The following is a 22,944-nucleotide window of genomic DNA, read 5'->3' as shown; positions in this document are numbered from 1 at the left end:
TTTGTGGGTGTTTTTCTGCTAAGGGGACAGGACAACTGCACCGCATCAAAGGGACGATGGACGGGGCCATGTACCATCAAATCTTGGGTGAGAACCTCCTTCCCTCAGCCAGGGCATTTAAAATGGGTCGTGGATGGGTATTCCAGCATGACAATGACCCAAAACACACAGCCAAGGCAACAAAGGAGTGGCTCAAGAAGAAGCACATTAAGGTCCTGGAGTGGCCTAGCCAGTCTCCAGACCTTAATCCCATAGGAAATCTGTGGAGGGAGCTGAAGGTTCGAGTTGCCAAACGTCAGCCTCGAAACCTTAATGACTTGGAGAGGATCTGCAAAGAGGAGTGGGACAAAATCCCTCCTGAGATGTGTGCAAACCTGGTGGCCAACTACAAGAAACATCTGACCTCTTTGATTGCCAGCAAGAGTTTTGCCACCAAGTACTAAGTTGAAGGGGTCAAATACTTATTTCCCTCATTAACATGCAAATCAATTTATAACTTTTTTGAAATGCGTTTTTCTGGATTTTGTTGTTGTTATTCTGTCTCTCACTGTTAAAATACACCTACCATTAAAATTATAGACTGATCATTTCTTTGTCAGTGGGCAAATGTACAAAATCAGCAGAGGATCAAATACTTTTTTCCCTCACTGTATCTTGAACATTTTATTTTGATCTCCTTAATTTGAATCCTGTCATTAGAACCATGTTTTAATCAGGAGGAGGATGTTTACTGATACACATACCAATTCAATTAAATTGGTCTTTTTTGTTTTTGTTTTTGTGCCATAGACATATAAAAACATAGTAAAGCTTAGCTATATTATAGAATGTAATTATTTTCATTCATATGAGAATAAAACATGAGAATTTGCTCCTTTCATGGAATAAATACAAAATTGGCCTTTCAGCTGCCATCAATACTGAAAGCATTTTCAAGTCAGTTACCGTAACTACTTACACAATATTTGTACCTAATGAAACAATATAGTTGTCGGCTGTATTTGCTTAAGCAGAATGTTTAAGGTACACTGTGTACAATTAGAGCAAAAAGCACTCCAACAAGACGTAGACAAAGATCAGATCATAATCAGGATACTGCAACAAAAAGAATGTATCTTTCCACTCCAGTTTATTTCTCGAAGTCGTTTTATATAAGGAAGCACATCACACCTGAGAGTAAGAGCTGAGCTGCTCTTTGGCTCTGGATTTATTGTTTATCGACAGGCTAGGCCAGCGCTCTGTGGTCAGATACCAAAATAAATTCAGACAAAGGCAATTCAGACAATTCAGACAATGCTTGGTGAAAAGGTTGGAAATGTGCAATATGGAGTGTACAGAAGACTGTCAACGTTTCCTATCATCAATTTATCAATTGTACTAACATCTCTACCCTCATATCCCACACCATGTTTGTGTATGTAAAAATATATCGTTGTGTTAGTTTCTAATTTCTACTAGTTTCTACCAGTGCTGTACAAGTAGTAAAAGAGCAACCATTCATTTGTGAGAAAAGCATCACGTTGTCAGTTTCTGTCCAAACCAGTTTAGAGGAGGCTTTTATGATCAAGCTTCCCAGCATTTGCAGACTTCCAGTTTTGGTATAATGCATATCTATTATTTTAACAAGATAAACAAGGGTTTAACAAGATAATTGCAACTTGTGTTGGTCACATGTATATGTCTCTTGTCAGAAGAAACTAAAAACAAAAAGCTAATTATCTCAATCTCCTCCTCCAAATTCATATAGACCAAGGGGTATCTTTGAATTTTGTGGTGCTCAGCTGACAATTGTATTTGTCTTTATTTACAAAATAGTACCGATAGTACCAAGAGTATCGAGTTGTATAAATAGCAATGCAAGTTTATGTATAAGATGTCAGCTGAATAGTATCTACCTTTTGCTTGTAATATGAAATGTAAACTTAATCCTTAATACTCCTAGACGCCAGTAATGCGTATCATATTACTATCTTTAAAAATATGTCTTAGGAAGCAAATATTTAATCTTTCAGAAATGTCTTGTATGAGAATGTTTTGCCCTCAGGACAGGGGAGAGATTCCCGTACAGAATCAAATTATGATGATGATGACAGGCACAGCAGGGGATCCTGGAAATACGTGTGCAAATCAGAGCTGCTTCAGTCAAATACTTAAAGAACAAACATTAAAAAAGACTGTATTTTAGGACTTAGTGATTAATGACTCATAATTATATTTCCCTGATTCTCTGATTTATTGTTCTGTTCTTGGTCTTCATCTCATCCTTAATAACCAGCATAGTATACAGCCACCTCCTGAAGTTTCCAACATGTATGAGATTATTCTGATTATCTCATATACCACTGCTTTTGAGGGCTTCACAGACCCTTGTACGACTGTGAGAGGAGAAAGCGTTTCCAAGCACCACATCAGAGTAATTAGACGGGGATTTAAATGCTATTAAACAGTAGATTAAACCAGAAAAAAAAAACTAAAAAGTCTTCTCAAATGGTTATAGAAACCAGAGAAGAAAAGAAAACAAATGAAAAAATGGGTATTGGATTTGGGCTTCTACACAACTATGGTATTGTTCTTTGTTTTAAAGCCACATTGTCATTGTCAGACTAACTCCTGGATGTGTTGGGGGTTTAATTTAGGCTGATTTAACATTTTAACTGCATTTGAACCAAACATAGTTCAGCTGTGCTTTGTAACGATACGGTAGGCCGCTATCTAATCCGCCTCAGTGACGCATCAGATTTTAATTCTTAATTATCTCCTCCTGTAGCGGATTTATCCTCCGATCTGCAACGGGCTTCAGTACGGCACAAAATGAACCAGAAAACAAAACCATTTTCGGTGTTTTAATATGAGTAATCATTAGCAATTTTCAGCCTTTGTTACAGTGTGCCGACCCATTCTGCACACTTCATGGTAACATGTAAAAGCAGATGCAGGATATATGCTTTAAATTGCAATTGTATCGGGATGTGCCACTCTACTGCAATCGCTGTTAATTATATTTATTCAACTGATTGTTCTCACATAATTTCAATGTATTTCAGATTAGCCTCAACAGGGGAATGTTACCGTATCAAATGCTTATAATTGCACAGTTATTGTAATTGCCCTGTGATTTTCTCATAACGCAAACCCCTGGAGTACAGTTTTTTATTAAGATTTAATATTCAGCAGAGCAAGGAAAACATTGCAGCTAATTTCAGAAAATAATAATAAAACGTACTCAGGTGATTAAAAATATCATACGTTTGGACTCTGCATTCAAAGATAACTTTTATATTAACGTACAGATGTTAAATACATTTGACGTTCTGCTTCCTGTAAAAATCGATTTTATTTATTTTCTAAAATGCACAAAGACATAGCAAAGGAACGATGAAAAAGGAAATATATTTTGTTGGAGAAGTAGATTAGAAGTAAACTGAAACTATCCATATAAATTATTACATTGCAAGGATAAGTAAAAGTGTGCCACCGTACAAACCAGGATCAACACAGAAAGTGCAGGATATTTTGTTTTGCTTAAGTAATAACACTGGCGTGCGTATTTACAACGACAGCAATTAATAGACATCAAGCACTTGAAAGTGGAAATGGTGTTGTTGTCAATATTTCAAAAGTGCCTTTCTTTCTGTGATGCTGTTGCTATGCCTTCTCATTCCCTTGGTGATTCATCTTTAAATAATATTTTTCATCAAAGTACTGGAGTGATGAATGGTGCAGGTGTCTGCATTACTATGTGCACTTACTATAGTAGCCATGTGCTTTATGGATGGCTCAATAATTCACTAGATGTTCAAGATGTTACACAATGTTTACATATCAATAACTAGATTGGGTTCTTGCAAATATGATTTGTCCAGAACATTTAATGTCTTCTAACATATTTTAAACAGGTCCTGTCTTTTAAAGGCAGGCCAGTAAAGTCAGTGCACTAAATATTCCTAAATGATTTGTCAGCTTGAAGTTACAGGCGTTCCATGACTTATGTAAGGGTTCTGACAGGTATTTTTTAAATATTTTTTACTGGGACCTTTTATGTAAAGTCAGATTTCCTTAAGTGGAGTCAGGTACAGAGTCCTCCCAAAGTACAAGTCTGTTTAAATCACAATCCCAATTGTCATATGAGCATATTTTTCTGTACTCTTATACAGACGAGTCCAAAAGTATTGGTACCCTTTCACTTTTTTCAAAATCCACCATTCTTTATTTCACATTCAATAGAACAGAAACTTTGCTTTTGATTTATGACGTAACATATTAAATAGTAAAACAAATGAAAATGGCATGGACAAAAAAATTGGGACCCTTAACTTAATATTTCGTTGCACAGACAATAACTGCAATCAAGCGCTGTCTGTAGCTCTGAATGAGATTTCTACACTTCTCCACTGGTCGTTTGGCCCACGTTTGGCCCACTCTTCTTGAGCACACCGCTCCAGTTCTCTCAGGTTTAATGGGTTCTTTCTAACCTCCTCAGACAACTCTCTCGTTGTCCTTCTCTTTTCCATGATCAGTGTCATATACACACAGTGACACAAAACAGCAGAATGAGTACTTCTCTCCATTTAAATTGGCTGAATGAGTGATAATGTGATTGAAGACACCAGTGATACTGATTAAAAGAGAATGGTCTGCTTGAGGTATCACTACAATACAATTATTTCATATAACTTCTGAGGGGTATCAATAATATTGTCCAGGGCATTTTACAATGTCTTTATAGAATAAGCAAGAATTCAGTTGTTTTCACAGTTTTTTTTGCTTTGTTCCACTGCAAACTAAATACATGCATGTATGGATGACAAAATATCTTATAATTTCAACACTTTTCTGGGCGAATGTTGCATTATTTGAATAAAATGCAAGGGTACCAATACTTTCGGCCATGTCTGTATGTGTATCTGCAGTTTGTGGCATCCAAGACAGACTTGTCTGTCCAGCTTTTGTGAGACAAACACACACTTACCCTTTCTGCTGTTTACTCTAAAAACATGTTTTCTTCTTCAGTTTTTAAAGCTTCTGGTCATTGGATTGATTTTCTCCTGGTAAGTAAAGCACACTGCCATTAAGCCTGGATTCATCACTAGAGTTCATGACCCGAACGTGCGCTCGTCTCCTGTGGCTGATATTGATCGTAGTATTTTAAGGTGCATCATTTGATGGAATATCACCCAGTGTAAGAAAATGTGTCGCCGGCTTTTGAATGACAGCACTATGCGCTATAATTAAAATAATATGAGTCACAGCATTCACAAAACCCCTCGTTTATTTCACCATCGTGAAAAATGTGCCAGTCCCAAAGTAACATGTTATAATGAGCTAATTAATTACACTGTCCTTGACGTGTATGCTGTGCTATTACACAGAATATCTTAGCCAACACCTAGTTAATTTACAGTGTGATTTAATGGGTTGATTTTACAGTCTGGTACAGTCTGATGAAAGTCTGATATCGTCAGTAGTTGGCACTTAATTCTGTCATGTTTCCCAAATAAGTAATAAATGTCCATCAGTCCCGAATTCAGAAGATAAAACAACAAATTATACTCTGTCAAAGAACAAGTGGAAGAGCAGAAGGTCTCTGTTTTAATCATACATGCATGAGAGAGAGAGAGAGAGAGAGAGAGAGAGAGAGAGGTTAAAGGAGAAGACTGTGGCATTGCAAAGCCCATAGTTAAACTCTTGTATACAGCAGAGTGGTATTGGTGCTGTACTAGTCTCAGTTATATGCTGAGCTGCATGGCTGTCTTCCTCTAGTTAATAATCCACAGTGAATTATGGGTAATCTCCTACTGTAAGTAAGTGCTTTATCTTAATATATATTCTGTTTGAAATGGGGAACGAATTGTGAGTAACAACGTTCGTTAAGGGAACTCATGGGAACTGTTAGCAGTTGGCACTTATTTTAAAATATTACTTTTCATACCAAGCAGTGCCTGTGCCTCAGGATTTATAGCGCAATTTACACTTTCCTCTTAGGACAGCAAAAGCTGCACTCGGTGTTTGGACCTTTATCTACTCTGACCCTCTGCCCTCTCGGAAATCCCTCCGTGCTGAATTTATAAATGATACGACTGCTTCGTCTGTGTCAGCTCTCTGGATGTAGTCGCCAAATAGTGTTACGCTTTCAAAAGACTTTGTGGTATACAGTACAATATAAGACAGATACTACACAAGCCTTCGCCCATGCCATATTAGCTTCATATTGCACACAAACGCACAACAACCTTGGTATATTTTAAAATCAATATGTATACCAAATCCACAACTTCAAAACGAGAAAGGACTCTTACCTTTGTATGGAAATATAGCTCCTGGAAGAATAACTGTTTTAATCCTGTGGGTCCAAAACCTAACCCAATTCTTACAGATATGCCATCCTTAAAACTGTTTGGATCTATTTTCTTTTATACATTTTCAGAAACATCAGTGCGAGACTTGCGTTCAAATAAACATTTTTAAATCTGATTTAATGCAGGTAATGGTTGGTAGGCCAACAGTGAAAACTCATATACAAATCAATCTGTTATCACATTAGTTTATCTCAGGCTTCTGTGATTGAAATAACATTTTAATTCTGTTATTCTTTCACGTCGGGAGGCTGTTGTGCCGAATACTTCCCGCTTCGGCAAACGTGCTAAGTTCGTTACTCTTGACTGAATATGTCCTCAGCCATATTTAGGAGATATGAATCAATTTTTGTAATATACAGACAGGTGACAATTTAAAGGAAAAACCAACATAAAGTGTGTCAGCTTCAATGCTCTTGGCACAGATTCTACGAGTCTCTGGACTCTACTGGAGGGATGGACACCATTCTTCCAAAGATATTCCCTCATTTGGGGTTTTGATGATGGTGGTGCAGAGCGCTGTCTAACATGTCGGTCCACAATCTCCCATAGGTGTTCAATTGGGTTGAGATCTGGTGACTGCGAAGGCCATAGCATATGAGTCACATCATTTTCATACTCATCACACCATGTGGATGGGGGCATTGTCATCCTGGAGGAGACCACTCCCATCAGGATAGAAATGTGTCACCACAGGATAAAGGTGATCACTCAGAATAACTTTGTCATGATTTGCAGGGACCCTTCCCTCTAAGGGGACAAGTGGACCCAAACCATGCCAGGAAAATGCCCCCCACAGCATAACAGAGCCTCCGGACCCCCTCACTGTAGGGGTCCAGCAGTCAGGCCTGTCGCGTTCTCTTGGTGTCCCACACATGCACTCGCCCGCTTGTCCAGAACACGAGCCTGCTCAGCATTTATTTTCCTCCACTCATTTATTCAGGTTTTTCCTTTAATTTGTCACCCATCTGTATATATAAAAAAATATATACCAAATGTACTAGTACAATTAATCAAATTATCAAAAGACAGTTGTTCGCATTTCGTAGTAATAGACACATTTATAGACAGATGTAATATAGTATAACTTATGTCCTATCATAATCTACCTCATAGTATACCATATTTCAATACCATTTTAATGTACTCATCAGTAATAAACTGCAATTCTTTCTCATAAGAGTTAAGAGACCTAAGAAACCTAAACAGAAAAGCAAATGTCATTTTTATAATCATATGTCAAATTGCCAATGGATTTAATACAGTGAGGATATGATAGTCATCTTATTTTACGATCTGTTACAAATCTTCACTGTAAAGCCCTGCAGTAGCTCATCGCAGTCCAGGAGGGATAATGCAAAGCTGTCTCGCTGTCCCCCCCACCCCCCTGTTCCTGACAGACAGGACGATACCTCGCCCACAAGCAGTGCCCTTTTGCCCCTGTAATTGCTTCACCCAAAAAACTTGACTGTGTGAGTTACTCCAGTCTCGTCACAGCGGCCTCTCTGTTTTGTGTTTCATGGGGTAATGGAATAAAAGGGAATTGAAGCTGGCAGGGTATGTCAAGAAGAGTTTGTAACTATTCCCACTCAAAACCAATCTGAGATGATCTATTATTCTGAGTGCGTCATGTATGTAGAGCTTTGTTCCTCTTATTCCATGTCGGTGGCGTTTGTGTGCCGTTTCTAATCTACTGGGGGGGAGTTGTTTGTTTTTGTTTTGTTTTCTGCAAAAAAAAAAATTGTGATGTGACACGTGATGTTTCTAACTAGAGCTCAAGTGACTTGTTTTGCACCACAGCTGTGCATGAGTAGTGTACAGTGAGAACAAGTGCACAGTTTAATATCTCTGGAGAATAATCTGGAGGAGGAAGTGTTTTTGTTTAATGCACTTCATACGTAATGGAGGTTGAGTGTCGATCCATCATAATGTGTACAGTTAGGTGTGAAATCTAAAGATTGAGCTTTCTGACTTACCTTCTTTTAAGATCGCTAAACAATAAAAGCTTTGCTTGAACTTTCCCCAGTACATCAGATGTTTATTTGTTCCTTATAGTCCATTCAGATGTTCTAACCATGACTATAATATTATTTGTACTTAAAATGTATATGTAACAATGTCTAACCATGCACTGCAAGCTTTTTCTAGGGCGTAGTTTCTGAAGATGTTACACCTATAATGCTGACGTATAAGATAAAAGTAACAAATGTAATTTATATGTGTAATTATATATGGGGGAAAAAAGAAATAATAAAAATAGTAAATATAAATTAAGATAAAATGACTCAATACATTAAATTAATCAATGATCTTTGTTTGTAGATTATTCTTGTGGGGGGAAAATAAAATTTTGACCGTATTTAGGATTACAAGAATTACAATTTTTGTGGTGGTCCATTTTTTAAAAGATCCTGTCAGTGTCGTTTTCACACTGTGCCAAAGTCTCGAGATACAGTATTCAGATTTAAAATATTGATTGTAGAAAGTGTTTTACAACATATTTATTACTGGGAATATAATTAAATAAGCAACCCAAATGTTATATTTACCAAAAAACGACAACAACCAACATTACTAGTCATGAAACTATTACATCCCTCATCTCCCACACTAGACATCTGCTTCTCTTCCTGTACTTTGCATTATGTATTTTTTATTATTAATATTTTGTAATTGAACTGATGGCAAATGGTCATTAAATTCAACAGCGTAATGACTCTCATCTGCTCTCAAAGGCTTTGTGTTTGCTTTGAGGCTTGTGAAGCTCCTTTCTCCTCGTCACTTGGGATCTGGAGCAGACAGGACTCCCTCTCTCCCTCTGTCACTCTCTCTCCCTCCCTGCCTCCCTCTCTTGCTCTCTCCCTCCCTGCCTCCTTCCATCTCTCGCTCCCTCCCTCCCTCCATGTGTCTCTTTTCTCTCCCTCCCTCTCTTCTTCTCCCTCCCTGCCTCCCTCTCTCTCTTCCTCTCTCCTCTGCCTCCCTGTCTCCCTGCCTCCCTCCCTCTCTTCCTCTCTCTTCTTCTCTCCCCCTCTCCCTCCCTGCCACCCTTTCTTCCTCTCTCACTCCCTGCCTCTCTCCCTCTCTCCCTCCCTCTCTTCCTCTCTCCCTGCCCAGCAGCGCAGCTCTGTCACGGTGACCTATCCGAGTCCACAATAGCAGATCATTCCAACTGTCTCTAAAGAGCACAGAGTTACAGCCGTCTTTCGCTGACCCAGCTAAGTTCTCGTGAGTAATCAGGTTGACCTACATTTTGTTCCAGTAAATAAAATACACAAAGGTGGCCCGTCTTATTCAAAGAGTGTGCAGCAATACTGTGGCATCCTCCCCTCACGCTTTCACACGCACTCACACACACACACACACACACACACACACACACACGCACACACACACACGCACAGTACGTTTGTATTAAGGCTTTGAACTCAGCCTGGATCACCTGGCGAAATGGTGAGGTACACCTCCTGTCCACCCACAATCCCTGTGCCAGGATTCCTGGGGCAGGGATAATAAATGTGAACTGAAACTCTTTCCTGTCATAGAAATATGGAGCTCGAAGGGAGAGGGTGGTAACTGAAACTCTTTATATCTTGTTCCAAAAAAGGTAATCTTCCTTAATCATTGTGAAACGACGCTGAGGAGCGACAGCCTCGACGAGAGGGCCGACCTCTCTCCATCTCCATCCGAACCATCCCAGTTCGGCTCAGCGGTGGTCGAGTTGGCGTGTCATTCGGACGCGGGAAACGCCGTCTGCAATTTCCCTACCAGATGTTGCTATGGTAACACTTCTGCCAGCGAGCCCGGGCTGACGATTAGAAACTCATTAGAAAGGAACGCGGGCACCTCGGTGTCCAATGCAAATGCAGTGGCTTGGTAATGTGTCATTGTCTGGAAAGGTCTAAGAAAATGAAAGATTTGATTTCAATAAATAATGCCGGGTTTTTTGTTTGTATTGATGAGCAACTGCTACACCGCGGGGAAGCTGAGGAACACGGGGGGAGAACCTGAGACCCAATAGTCAGGTCTGTTTATAAAACCACAGATTGACAGGCTAATTGGCATGTGTTTATATACATACAAGCACATGTATAGATGCATGGGTGTGTTTTTTAAGGGACGGTGTATTATAAACAATAATTTGACAAATTAGCTGAATGGGGATTGATCCATTTCAATGCTTGGTACCGTGGTACATTTAAGAGACATAATACACGGTGTGCTTTCTGGAAAGGAAAGAAAAACACAGCTCCCCTCCTCTTCCTTTTCTGTCAGGCCTGAGCCAGAATAATGATACTGTATATCTGTAGACAGACTCCCAGGCACAGCTACGGCAGACATCTCCTCAGAAGTACGAGTGTGACAGTCTGCACTTATGAAATAAAGTAGTTCTGCAATAGCTGTGAGGAACTGTTTTAAAGCTTCCACACAACCAGAGTGGGGTCCCACCCCAGTCACATGGATGGGGAGGGGAAGTTACAAATGAATCATTGTGCCTTTCAACCTGCCATGAGAGCAGATCGAGTAGCAATGAGACAAATTGTAAATACTCTGTAGGGGATTGAAAAGTGACCCCACACAGCGCAGTGTCTCACCCTCACCTGTGGACCCGACTGATTCATAGTGAGTGGGCAGTGAAGCCCCCGGTGCGTGTGTGGGGGGCTCAGGTGATGTCAGAGCTAAAGTGCTTGATTGAGGTGTTCGACCTCTTAACCGGCTCCGTCTCTGATTACAGCTTTAGGTTCTTTAAACGGCCAGCCTGTGTTTTAATGATCTGTGTGCGGTGGGAGTCAGCCAGTGGAGATGATTTTTAAGCATCACAATGGTTCCCACACACACGAATGTGAAAGTTCACGTCACGCTGTCTGTTTGTTTAAACCAATTAAACCTTATTTTTCAGGCTCTGGCTATTAGAAACGTCTAGCGTGATTCAAGGAGCCGTACCAATGATCAGTGTGTGGTTTGTAATGCTAAGCAATAAGCGACTTAATTGGAGGATGCTTGGAATAAAGTGAGTGGCGACCGCAGCTCGTTATAAACACACACACACACATAAATAAATACATTTATGAGCTGTATTACACTGACATTCTCTAACATCACATCTGGTGAATCATACATTCTCATTATAATGGAATCTGAATAATTAAACTGTTTCATATGGGTATCAAAGACATATTTCCAGTAAGTGTTGTTACATAATAAATTGCCTTTTCTGCGCATAGTGCTCCATCCACTTTTATTATTGATATCACTGTGACAATCCAGTAATCCCTCCTTTCTCACCGTGCCGAGGAGCACGAAGCGGTTCATGTGATTCGGATCGCTGCACAATTCAGTGAACTAGATTGTTTACATAGTTCATGAGGCTTCAGTTTCTCCGTCACTACTATTACGGGATGACAAGGTTGGCTTGCCCCGTATCAGTTTTGTAAATAACCCTCATAAGGCTGTGTTTAATGAAGGCTTCAGAGGAGTTTCTTGTTTTGAGTCTTAAAGGGACATTACTTGATTCAGTAACAATATTATGGTGTCAGTAATAAATGATTGGTGAACAGTTAGGAACCATTCATAATTCCATTTATAAATTATCAATAAACCTTTATAAGATATAATGTATAATTTATATATAGCAATTGAAACAGAATAGTGTCTTTGGAGCTGCTAAAACACTGTGTTGTTTCACATGTTTATTATAAATGATCCATCATAGCTTGTAAAGGTTTATTGCTTTATTAAACTATGTACCAATCTTGTATTAATGACACCATGATATAAAGTGTTACCCTTGATTCTAACTATGGGAGAAAGTTCTGAACCGTGTTACTCACAACTGCAAACAACTGTGTCAGTTTGGACTGCGATACCACAATGCAATCGCATTCACGGTAGTTGTCTATGGCGTGCTTAATGGTTTCGTTTCTTTAGTGCTTTTTCTTTTCTCTCAATGCATCTTGCTCGAGCCCAACAATGGCTCACTCTGCTCAGCCTCCAGTTGCCTTGGTGAGGCTTGCCTTTGCCTGGCAACGCTTCTGCCTCTCACAGCGCAGCGCAGAATGGGCTGACATTTAAGGTAACTCTGATGTGGATTCTCAAAGAGAGTTATATGGGAGAAACTTGACAGGCGGCGTATGGTTCCGGGATTCTCGGGTGACAGATATCAGCAAGCGCACATTTTGGTTTGTAACCCAACAGCAGGAGAATGTCTGCTAAAGCAAGAAAATGAAGGGCTGGGGTAGGCATTGTGATGAGCCCACATTTTCCAAAACTAGTGTCTCCTTAAGATGTTTGTTTCCCCCCTGAAGAATTTATCTACGCACCCGTGGTCCTGACCCCAAGCTCACCAATTTCAATCTCAGGAAGTTATCTCCCTCAGCATCCATCACACAGGCTTAAGTGCTCCGGGCGTTGTTTAAGAGGTCGAAGATTGATCTGATGGAAGGGCTGTATCCTGCAATTACTTGGCTTGAGGAATCTTATTTATTTATTTTACTTTATTTGAGAGAAAATATGATGAGGACCTGGTTATAAATGTGCTTCAGGCCAGAGCGGGCATCTTTTACTTGTTGTTTTAGTGGTTGAGTGCTGAGCGGGAAACCTGAAAAATACCTCTCGATAGCAGGGATTCATCTCCTAGTAGTGGATCGACAAGATGAAAAATCTAATTTATAGATTAAGGGACGCAATTGGCTTATGACGTTAAAACACCGCACAATGTTTATGGATGGCTTTATTTATGTGTGTGTGATGCAGGTCTTTGATTGCTAGAAGCACAACATTTCAGTATCATTGTGGCAGATACAGTAAGATGCATGCACTGCAAGACGAATCAGGCACAGTTAATTTGTACCTGCAAGGATAAGGCAAAGGCAGAAGATACTTCCCTGTACAAGTTGTGTGTCAGTTGTATGTTACTGTTCCTTCCAAACACTCCTGAGGAACCCCCACTGGGAAGTGTTTTGCCACTGAAAATGTCCTTAATGCGTGAAAGCAATTAACATTTACGATATCTGTTTAACAACTGATTGAGCGACCGTGTGAGGCAGACATGGCTTCATTAGGCTTATGAATATTAATAGTGTACCACGGGACAAGAAGTGTTGGTGCAGAAATAACCCAACAAGGCAGGATTGAGAAACAAGGTGACTGTTTTCCCTCTCTCAGTGTGCCGATACAAACATGTGCCAAAGAAAGGATTGTGTGCCTTAAAACCAAGAGTGCTTTGGGGGTGAATGCCAGCTTACACGTGCCATTGAAACCGATTATTTCACACCAAAGGTGTAACGATAGGCATGAATCAGATTTGATCTCCTTCCTTGGAGCTGCTGCAAACTCACCGTGAAATCCTGTGAGTGACAGACTTTTCAGTTGAGTAACTGAGGTAAAAAACTGTGAAACATTATTGCGTTTTCTAAATAGACACATGTATGAATAGGCAAATTATTAATGGATAGTTCTTTTTATTTTTAGAATATTTAGTACACGTTTTGAGTGAGGATAGTAGATTTGAAAACAGAGAAATATGAATGATGAATTCTGTGTGAGATTCTTAGCAATCAGGACTCTCTGGAATAACTTCAAATAGGGATTTAAGCACAGTCATAACTTACATAACCAGCAAGGCATTATTAGCAGAGCTGTGAATTTGAGTAACCATGAGATAATATATATATATATATATATATATATATTATGAGAATGACTGTATCCCTCTGTGTTTTCTGATAAGAGCTGTCTTTCAAATAGTAGATAAACTATTAAAAACAAATATCCTATTCGAAAACACTCACAAAACAGCTACCGTTTTACTCCTTTTTCTAATTCGATCTACATATGTATATATAGAATATAATACATTATTTAACAACTGAAGAAAGAGTAAATGAATCTCGGTCTGCTCCCTGAGGTTGCTCGTCTTTAGTTCCAGTGGCCCTGGGTTCAGCTGCCAGTCCGAGAGGCACTTAAATATCAGGTAGATGTCAGCTATGCCATCTGTAGTGACTTGTTATACTTTTCATTTGGATTTTGAAGTATTTTTTATGTATTTCTTGCTCTACTTTTTAGTTTTTCTCACTCATTACTAACTTGCTAAATCATTTTCCCTTTGAATACATCATGGGGCTCAGAGACCTGTATCCAGGCACACCACATTTTCCTGGCAGAGCATTGTGCTCACTGGGAAGTCGCAGGCGTTAATTGTGAATTCACATTTCATTCTGTGTGAGATTCACTTAGCCTTCTAGTGTGAGCTACATAGGTGCAAATTAAAATAAATGTAACGCCTTACCAAATGCTTTCACTGTAATACCTTTAAAGCTTTTTGCTGCTCTACAGTCAGCTGTATGTATCCGCTGGAGAGCAGAAGATGCCAGCAGGTTTGCAAGAGGGGTGTGAAATTTCATTAAAAGTGACAGATATTCAGAGAACCTAACAAGAAGCCCCCAGAGATAATGAAAATGCATTATCCTGTTTTCAGACAACTATGATTTTCTGCGGGGCAAACGAGAGTTAAACCACATGTTTATGTTAGCTAATTTAATGCTGCAATTTAGCATTTTGTCCAATATATCTTGTGCCACACACCCTTCCCCTGGGAGCAGACTGTGAAGCGTTTATAGTGTAGGTCTGTTATTGTAGTCATATTCAGCACTGTGAAAAACGACAGACAACAGAATGCAAATGGCGCTTAATAGCAAGTCACATTTCTATTCCTGACATCAAATGTTTGTTTTTCAAATACTGTATCATATACAAAAACAGAAGAAGGCATATAATCAAATTTTAACAGCTTTGAATCCTATCGTATAAGGCAATTAGGCAAAACTCACACATTGGTTCTGCCTCCAGGCTTATGTGATCTGCACTGCCAGGGAGCTTATTAAGATTCAGGAGACAATTTACTGTTTGCACCTTTTACCAAAATACTGCCAACTTGCTGCTTTCATGTGCACAGGGAGTTTGTGTGGGAATTACACGTCTTGTGAATCCTGTTGGGAGCAGTAATTAACAGGGCTGCTCTGTTCTGGATACACCTGGCACTTCACACACAAATAAAAGCTTAACATTCAATCTGAACAATGCAATTCTGTTAAACAGTTAATTATTCACAGTCAACCGATGTATTTCTTGTTTTTGATGATGCCTTGTGTACAAATGTGCCAGGACGTTTGTGGCTTCATGTAAAATATATATTACAGCATTCTGCAAGACCAGGGAAATGACATCGCTGTCTTTATTATTTATAAACCTTTTTAAGATAACATGGCCGGGCCATAAACACTGTGCATGGAATTATTAGTGAGTCTCACATTAATAAGAGGATTAGTACACTGTGCATTTGTGACTTCTGATTAAACCTCACCATGCCGTTTGTGTGCCACAGCTCTACTGTTAGAAGAAATGTGTCAAAAACTCATAATGTGTTATCATTTCACACATTGATGGGTATGATTGGAAACCACAGGTTTGTTTCCTTAATCACACTTCATGGAAATACAAGAACTGTTTGGATATTGAGGAGAGTCGCAGTATCTTAAACAGACGTGTTTTATTTTGTACATAATATATACAAATATATATTTACAACATAGTTACAATATTAACAACACATATTCCATGTACAATTTCAATATATACAGTGAATATATATATAATTGTCTTAACGAATTCTCACCTTTGTTGTAATGTCTAAAAAAATTGAAATGTCTTAATTTTGAATTATATTATAAAACAATCTGTAAACTATGTCTATTTAAAAGCTACACACACAAAAAAGCTACAAATGGTTGTTCTGGGGATTTTCTTTTAATTAGCTGACAGGAAGTAGCATATTGACACATTAAGAAACCTGCCACACAATTAGTTTTCAGTGATTTATTTAGGATGAGGAACATTAACTGAACTTCTGTTCCTCAGGGTCAACAGAGACGATCGATCATGTTCATTCTAATTTGTGTTAAACTAAATGAACATTGAGCAAAATAATAATTTAACCTTGGACTTTAAGGACTTTTGAGGTGAGCAGCTTTGTGTTTCCTTCCTAAGGATTATCTGGAACCCATGATATGTAAGATTTTAGTTTTCCACTATTATAATCAATCAGATTAATTTGTTTTAGGTGTTTAAGTTCTTTAATTATCCCAGGTTCACAGATAATAATGTGTAAAAGTGTATTTAAAAGCTTGCAGTCATGACACTGGAGTAGGAATTCATAATCACACATTCAATGGCCTCTGTCTGTGTGCAGTAATAGTGCTTCTCACGATTTCAGAACTGGACTGTGAGGCAAATGACAACTGTGAGAGAGCTACAGAGTTCAAGGGCTGAGATGAGAGAACGGTTACTACAGAGGTATTAGGCTCCAGGTTTCCACTGAGGAAAATCAAGGACACTCTGCCAAACAAAGAGCAGAGATGTTGATATCAGGAAGTCTCTCAAGAAATGTCCATGTGATGACTTCACCGCAGTAAACTGAATTGCGTAACATACATATTAAGGCATTTGATAATGCGATGTATCATTTTATAGTTTCACAATCTAGCTCTCACTTTTTACTTTATTTTATTGAGACCTATATTCCATACATGAACATTGCCAGTCCCATATAAGCACCAGGTTTCTTTTAATGCAACTTTTAACTTTTACATGTTTGCTTCAGAGTGCTGTTTGCGTAATTAAACTTTGTGTTGCTAAAATACAAGAGGAAAAAAGGTTTGAGATTTTTTTTCTTTAATTAGCAATATCCTGGGGCACCGCTTCCAGCTGAAATGCATTGAAGGCTTAATTAAGTCTATGATGGTGAAAGAAATAAAAACCTTGAGGTAGCTGGGTATGTAGGAGGGTTGCTGTAGGAATCAAAGTTTAAATAGGGAAGGTAGCAAAGGGAAGATTTTATATTCCCTTGCATCAGTCATGATATATTGCTTTCTAAACCCTGAATGAAATGCAATTAGCTGCTGAGATTTGGTACGCATGACATTACAGAGGGTTTACTTTTCCTCCTTTCTAAGAGGGTTAGGAAGGGTGAGATACTGGAACCAATCGACCAAGAGCAGGCTTTGCACAAAATTAGCTTCTGAAAAGGTCCATATCTCCCTCGTGTATCTCTGGTTTCTACACTGAGTGTGCCAAACATTAGGAACGACTCTTTCAGTGAAATCGAGTGACGAGGTGAATCCAGGTGAAAGCTGTGATCCCTTATTGATGTAACATGTTCAATCCACCTCAATCAGTGCAGATGAAGGGGGAGAGACAGGTTAGAGGGGGATTTTTACGCCTTCACACAATGGAGACATGGATTGTGTATGTGTGCCATTCAAAGGGAATTGGGCAAAACAAAAGATTTAAGTGAACGGGGTGTGATAGTTCGTGCCATGTATTTATAACACTAATAGATCGACAGATAGTTTAGACCTCCTCAGAATGAAAAGTCATACTTTTCAAGAAGGCGTGGTTAAGAAAATGCAGGTGTAAGTTCAGTCCATAGACACACTGCACTGTGACTCACACTGGTATATGACACTACTGACTAAACTGTCCTATTGTTGCAATGGACAGAGTGTACAAACACTGAGCAGCTTTCAATCATCGCACATCAAGTCTGGGGTTGGCTTGACACCTACAGAAGTTGTCAATGCAATCTGTCATCAGGTTTGATCCTGAAGTAAACATTTCCCATCGTTGTGCTCCAAGCATCGCATTTCTCCTCCACTTCCTGTCTGTTCAGCTATCAGTTATAGCACCTGGGAATGTCCTCAAGGTCAGAAACCCTTTCTTTCTGGATTATGACAGAGCATTAGTAAACATGAAGACCTAAGAAGAAGAAGAATGAGAAGACTATGTGGAGATTTGAGTCAAGTCTTCAAAATCATGAAAGGCATCGACCGCATCAAACCAGAGGAGCTTTTCCAGATCAGCAGGGACACACGCACCCGGGGATACAAATGGAAATTGGGCTTCAAGGCATTCAAGACAGAAAACAGGAGACACTTCTGACACTCCCAATTTGGGAACATTCAAAAACAGACTGGATAGGATCCTTGATCACTTAGTTATTAATGGACACCAAACGAGCACGATGGGGCGAATGGCCTCCTCTGGATTGGACACTTTCTTATGTTCTTATGTTCTAACTGATTCTAGTTGGAAATCATACTTATATGATCTATTGTATCATGTGAGCCTTCGCAAGTTATTAATTAATGGAGATTCTTTTGTAACCTTTCGTCAATAAAAACTACCTAGTCTGTATATTTCAGATATTTTTTTAAACGTGGCTTCATTTTATTTGCATTTTTTCCAGCTGTATCACTAGAAGGAAAGTGCAGCAGAAATAACTTAAGCTTAGAATTTCGGAAAAGCCAATTTCTCAGCTCCATTTGAAGCATGTAATAAAATGCAGGAGGTTACACTTGACAGCAATCTTATCCCTCCTGTGACTGTTGCATTTCCCATGAGAGAATTATAGAGAAAGTGAAAAAGCATTCAAACAAAAAAAAAAGCTGCTACACTTGATTCAAGTCTTCAAAATCATGAAAGGCATCGACCACATCAAACCAGAGGAGCTTTTCCAGATCAGCAGGGACACACGCACCCGGGGACACAAATGGAAATTGGGCTTCAAGGCATTCAAGACAGAAAACAGGAGACACTTCTTCACACAGAGAGGCGTCACAATCTGAACAAACTCCCCAGCGATGTGGCTGAAGAGACAATTTGGGAACATTCAGAAACAGACTGGATAGGATCCTTGGATCACTTAGTTATTAATGGACACCAAACGAGCATGATGGGGCGAATGGCTTCCTCTAGATTGGACACTGTCTTATGTTCTTATGAATTTTCTGATTATTAATTGAGAAATGGAAACCACCAGAAGATATAATTGATTGATTGCTTGCAACCCACGTAGCTTTGTAAGAATCTGGCTTGATGGAGTAGGAATATATTGAAAAGCCTCTGCCTTGGATACATATTAATGAAGCTTTTCTGCCTGTTGGAACCAGGGAAATCACTGAGACATTAGTTGACCCATTGGGAAAGAGCAAAGTGAAAACATTTGACATGGAGAGCAAAAACACAGAAGGTGAAGGTGTATTCACAGCCCACCCTTAATGAAGATAAGAGATGTAAGAAACCACAGGAGTATTTAATTCATTTACCAGTATATATTTATGTTCCTAATACACATGGTGTTGGATTTTTCCATGAAGAAAAACTAAATTGCATCACATTTGCTTTACATACACTGTATATATGATCGCTGGTAATCTCTAGTATACCAATTGTGCTGGAAAGCTTTGAACATAAAACAGAATCTGTATTACAATAATGTTTCCTGCTGACATTTCTAGTTCAATCAAGATGTCAATTAAGAGCTAGACCAAATCAAAACTTTGACCCAGTCGTGAATCACAAATTACGAAGGTCGTGTTTTGAATCATAAATAGAAGAAAGTGGCTTCTAACAATAAATTAAACTGCAATAGGGTACAGATTTGTACTTCGCAATTTGCAGGTTAGCTTGTTGTCTCTGTTATTTTAAATGTCATTAAAAACTGAAAATGTGTGTGTTTGTTTCAAATGGGGAAACCCTGAAAATCAATCAAAATTGCGGATGTATTTCAATCCACGAGCTGTGCATTTAGAATCTCATAAACAGCCATCAAATTGAGTCACAAAAAAGCCTTCACATAAAGTAATTTAAAAATAATAATAACTTTAACAGGTCATAGCACAGAATTTAATCATATACCTCTGACAGCTACCAGTCCTGCAATAGACCCACATATTTATGGAACAGAGTTATTGCACCATGAAATTATTAAATAAGTATAATTACTTTTTGTATAACTATACACTATTCAAAACTGTAATAAACTGCATGTTTCAGGGTAGTTATCACCACTTAATCTGTTCAAATTAAGGTCTTCCCGGATAACTCCAGATCCAGATATTTGTGGCAACTCTCCCACTTTCTCATCTCCCAAGTAGCGGTGAAAAATCCTTTCTGTTCCCAGTGCAGCAGAACCCATGCATAATAACAACTCTCCTTCTTAAAAAGAGCTTTGAAATCATCTGGATTACCATTAAAGGGAATCCATGAGTGTCCAGTTATTTACTGCCTCGTTGTACAGAAGTAGGGCAACTTTCACAGCTGTGTTTGTTCACCAGGTTTTATCTACGTATATGTGAGGGAAGGTATGTCAGTTAGTTTTTTTAATTGTTTGATTATTAGCTTAAATACTTTCCTAGCGATTTAAATTATTTAAATATCAAATTAGATGATATTATGTTAAGGCTGGAATGCTAGAATTCATATAAAATATGAAGACAGAGAAATGTTCTTTGGGCTCCCGAGTGTGAAAAGGATCCCCAGGGTTGAACGGCAAAGAGTTTCCACTCGGTTTTTATACAAGCGAAAGAGGGCTGCTTGAGTACATTCACCAGGGTCCCATGGTAATGACATAATCTCCTCCCCCTTTGGGTAGTATTCTCGACTTGAAAGAGAACAAAGTTTTCCCAGTTACCCACCCGCACCCTGGTGACGCTGTGAATTAAGAACATAAGAACATAAGATTGTGTCCAATCGAGAGGAGGCCATTCGCCCCATCGTGCTCGTTTGGTGTCCATTAATAACTAAGTGATCCAAGGATCCTATCCAGTCTGTTTTTGAATGTTCACAAATTGTCTCTTCAGCCACATCGCTGGGGAGTTTGTTCAGATTGTGACGCCTCTCTGTGTGAAGAAGTGTCTCCTGTTTTCTGTCTTGAATGCCTTGAAGCCCAATTTCCATTTGTGTCCCGGGTGCGTGTGTCCCTGCTGATCTGGAAAAGCTCCTCTGGTTTGATGTGGTCGATGCCTTTCATGATTTTGAAGACTTGAATCAAGTCCCCACGTAGTCTCCTCTGTTCCAAGGTGAAAAGGTTCAGTTCCCTCATTGTGGACCGATTCCTGGGTCCTCCCTCCCATTATAAATTCATTTTTAAAACCAAGCCAAGGTACAACATGAAATAGACTACAACTCCACTTGGCATGCTAACCTACATTAAGTGACATGATACTTTGTTGTGTGCCTTGGCATGTCACATTTACACTTATGGCACAGTGATGGAAAAAAGCTCCCAAGAACGAAGGGTATTTCGGTGCACCTGGCAGGCTGTCCTTTCTAAAAGTATCCCGATATAACATTCCTCAAACACATCAACCCAGTAGACAGAGGATGCGTGTGTGAAGCTCATGGGGGGGAGGATAGCATTCAGTAATTATACAGGCTTAAGAATGAATCAGATGTGTCTGAAGGTCTCATGTTGCGCTAAATGAGCCAGTGCAGTTCTGGGGTATCTATTCAGATCAACAGGAAGACCGAGAGTTTTGTTCAGTATCGAGCCTTAAGCTTCAACTCCAAGCTGCTCATAATTGCTGTCATTAATCTAAAATAATAGGTATTAGACCCACACACAAGGCAGTGGGTTGTCCCACTCCTTCCTTCGCCTGATGGGCCTCCAGTGGATGCTGTAGCAAATTCTGCTCACAAACAGCGTCAGCAGGGCAGAATGGGCCGTGTGATTAACTCATACATCATACTCTACTGGCAGCTTTATGAAACCCTTTATTTCCCTTTTGCAATTAAATGCAGCCCTGAAGGAAAATGATGACTTAATATCACCTGGCAACACAGGAGAAAAGGAGGAGCAAAGGAAGCGCAGGGAGAGTTTGATTGATGCAGAAAACGAAAGGAGGAGGATGATCTTCCTTTCAAGTTTGTTTATATGTATAAATAGTATCCAACCCCAGTCATTGACCCCAAAGATACATTTGTTGCAAAGGGTTATTCAGGCAAAAGGTTGTGTTTAACTCCCCCAAGAAAGAGTTGCTTGTGAAAACAGATGAACTGTTATTAGCTACAGGCAGGAATATCTTGGAAGGGGGAAGGCGTCCCCAAGCAAAAAAGAGTGGAACAGGAGGAGCTGCTGGTTTTGTTCAGGAAAGAAAGGTCTTTGCACATGGCGCAGATCACCCTTGGTCCAACACTGGCTGTAGGATCAGTCTTGTCTCTATGTTGGACAGCTTTCTCATCCTTTCCATTGACTCCTATTGTTTTGTTATTATGATTACAGATATATTTTCCTCTCGGACGCCTAAATCCTAGCCGTGATTAATGCAGTCTTTATTCTCTTTGCGAGGATGTAAGCAGTACCCCCGATGGTTAACAGATTCGAATCATGGAATGTTTCCCAGCCAACGTATAATTCAAGACTCACAGGGATCCCCTCCTACCATAAAGGAAACCATAATTTAGTTTGGAAGGTCAAGGCTTTGTTGTCCTTTTCTATTTTATGTTCACATTCTTTCTATTTATGGCGGTGCTAATGTTGAAACACTACTATGCAGTCGTTGCCTGGATGGCCCAGATATGGTGAGCACAAATCTCACATCACAAAGAGATTTTACCGTATTTAAATCAATATCTGGGCAAGGAAAATGGGAAATTATGTCTATGTGGCAGATATCACAGGAGTGATTTTGATAATCATCAGAAAAAATCACGGTAAACTTGAAATATAAAATAAAAATCTGTTTTTTTGTAGATACGT

Source organism: Amia ocellicauda, chromosome 6 (genome assembly GCF_036373705.1).
Source record: "Amia ocellicauda isolate fAmiCal2 chromosome 6, fAmiCal2.hap1, whole genome shotgun sequence".
Lineage (NCBI taxonomy): Eukaryota > Metazoa > Chordata > Actinopteri > Amiiformes > Amiidae > Amia > Amia ocellicauda.
This window is presented reverse-complemented; position numbering follows the sequence as displayed.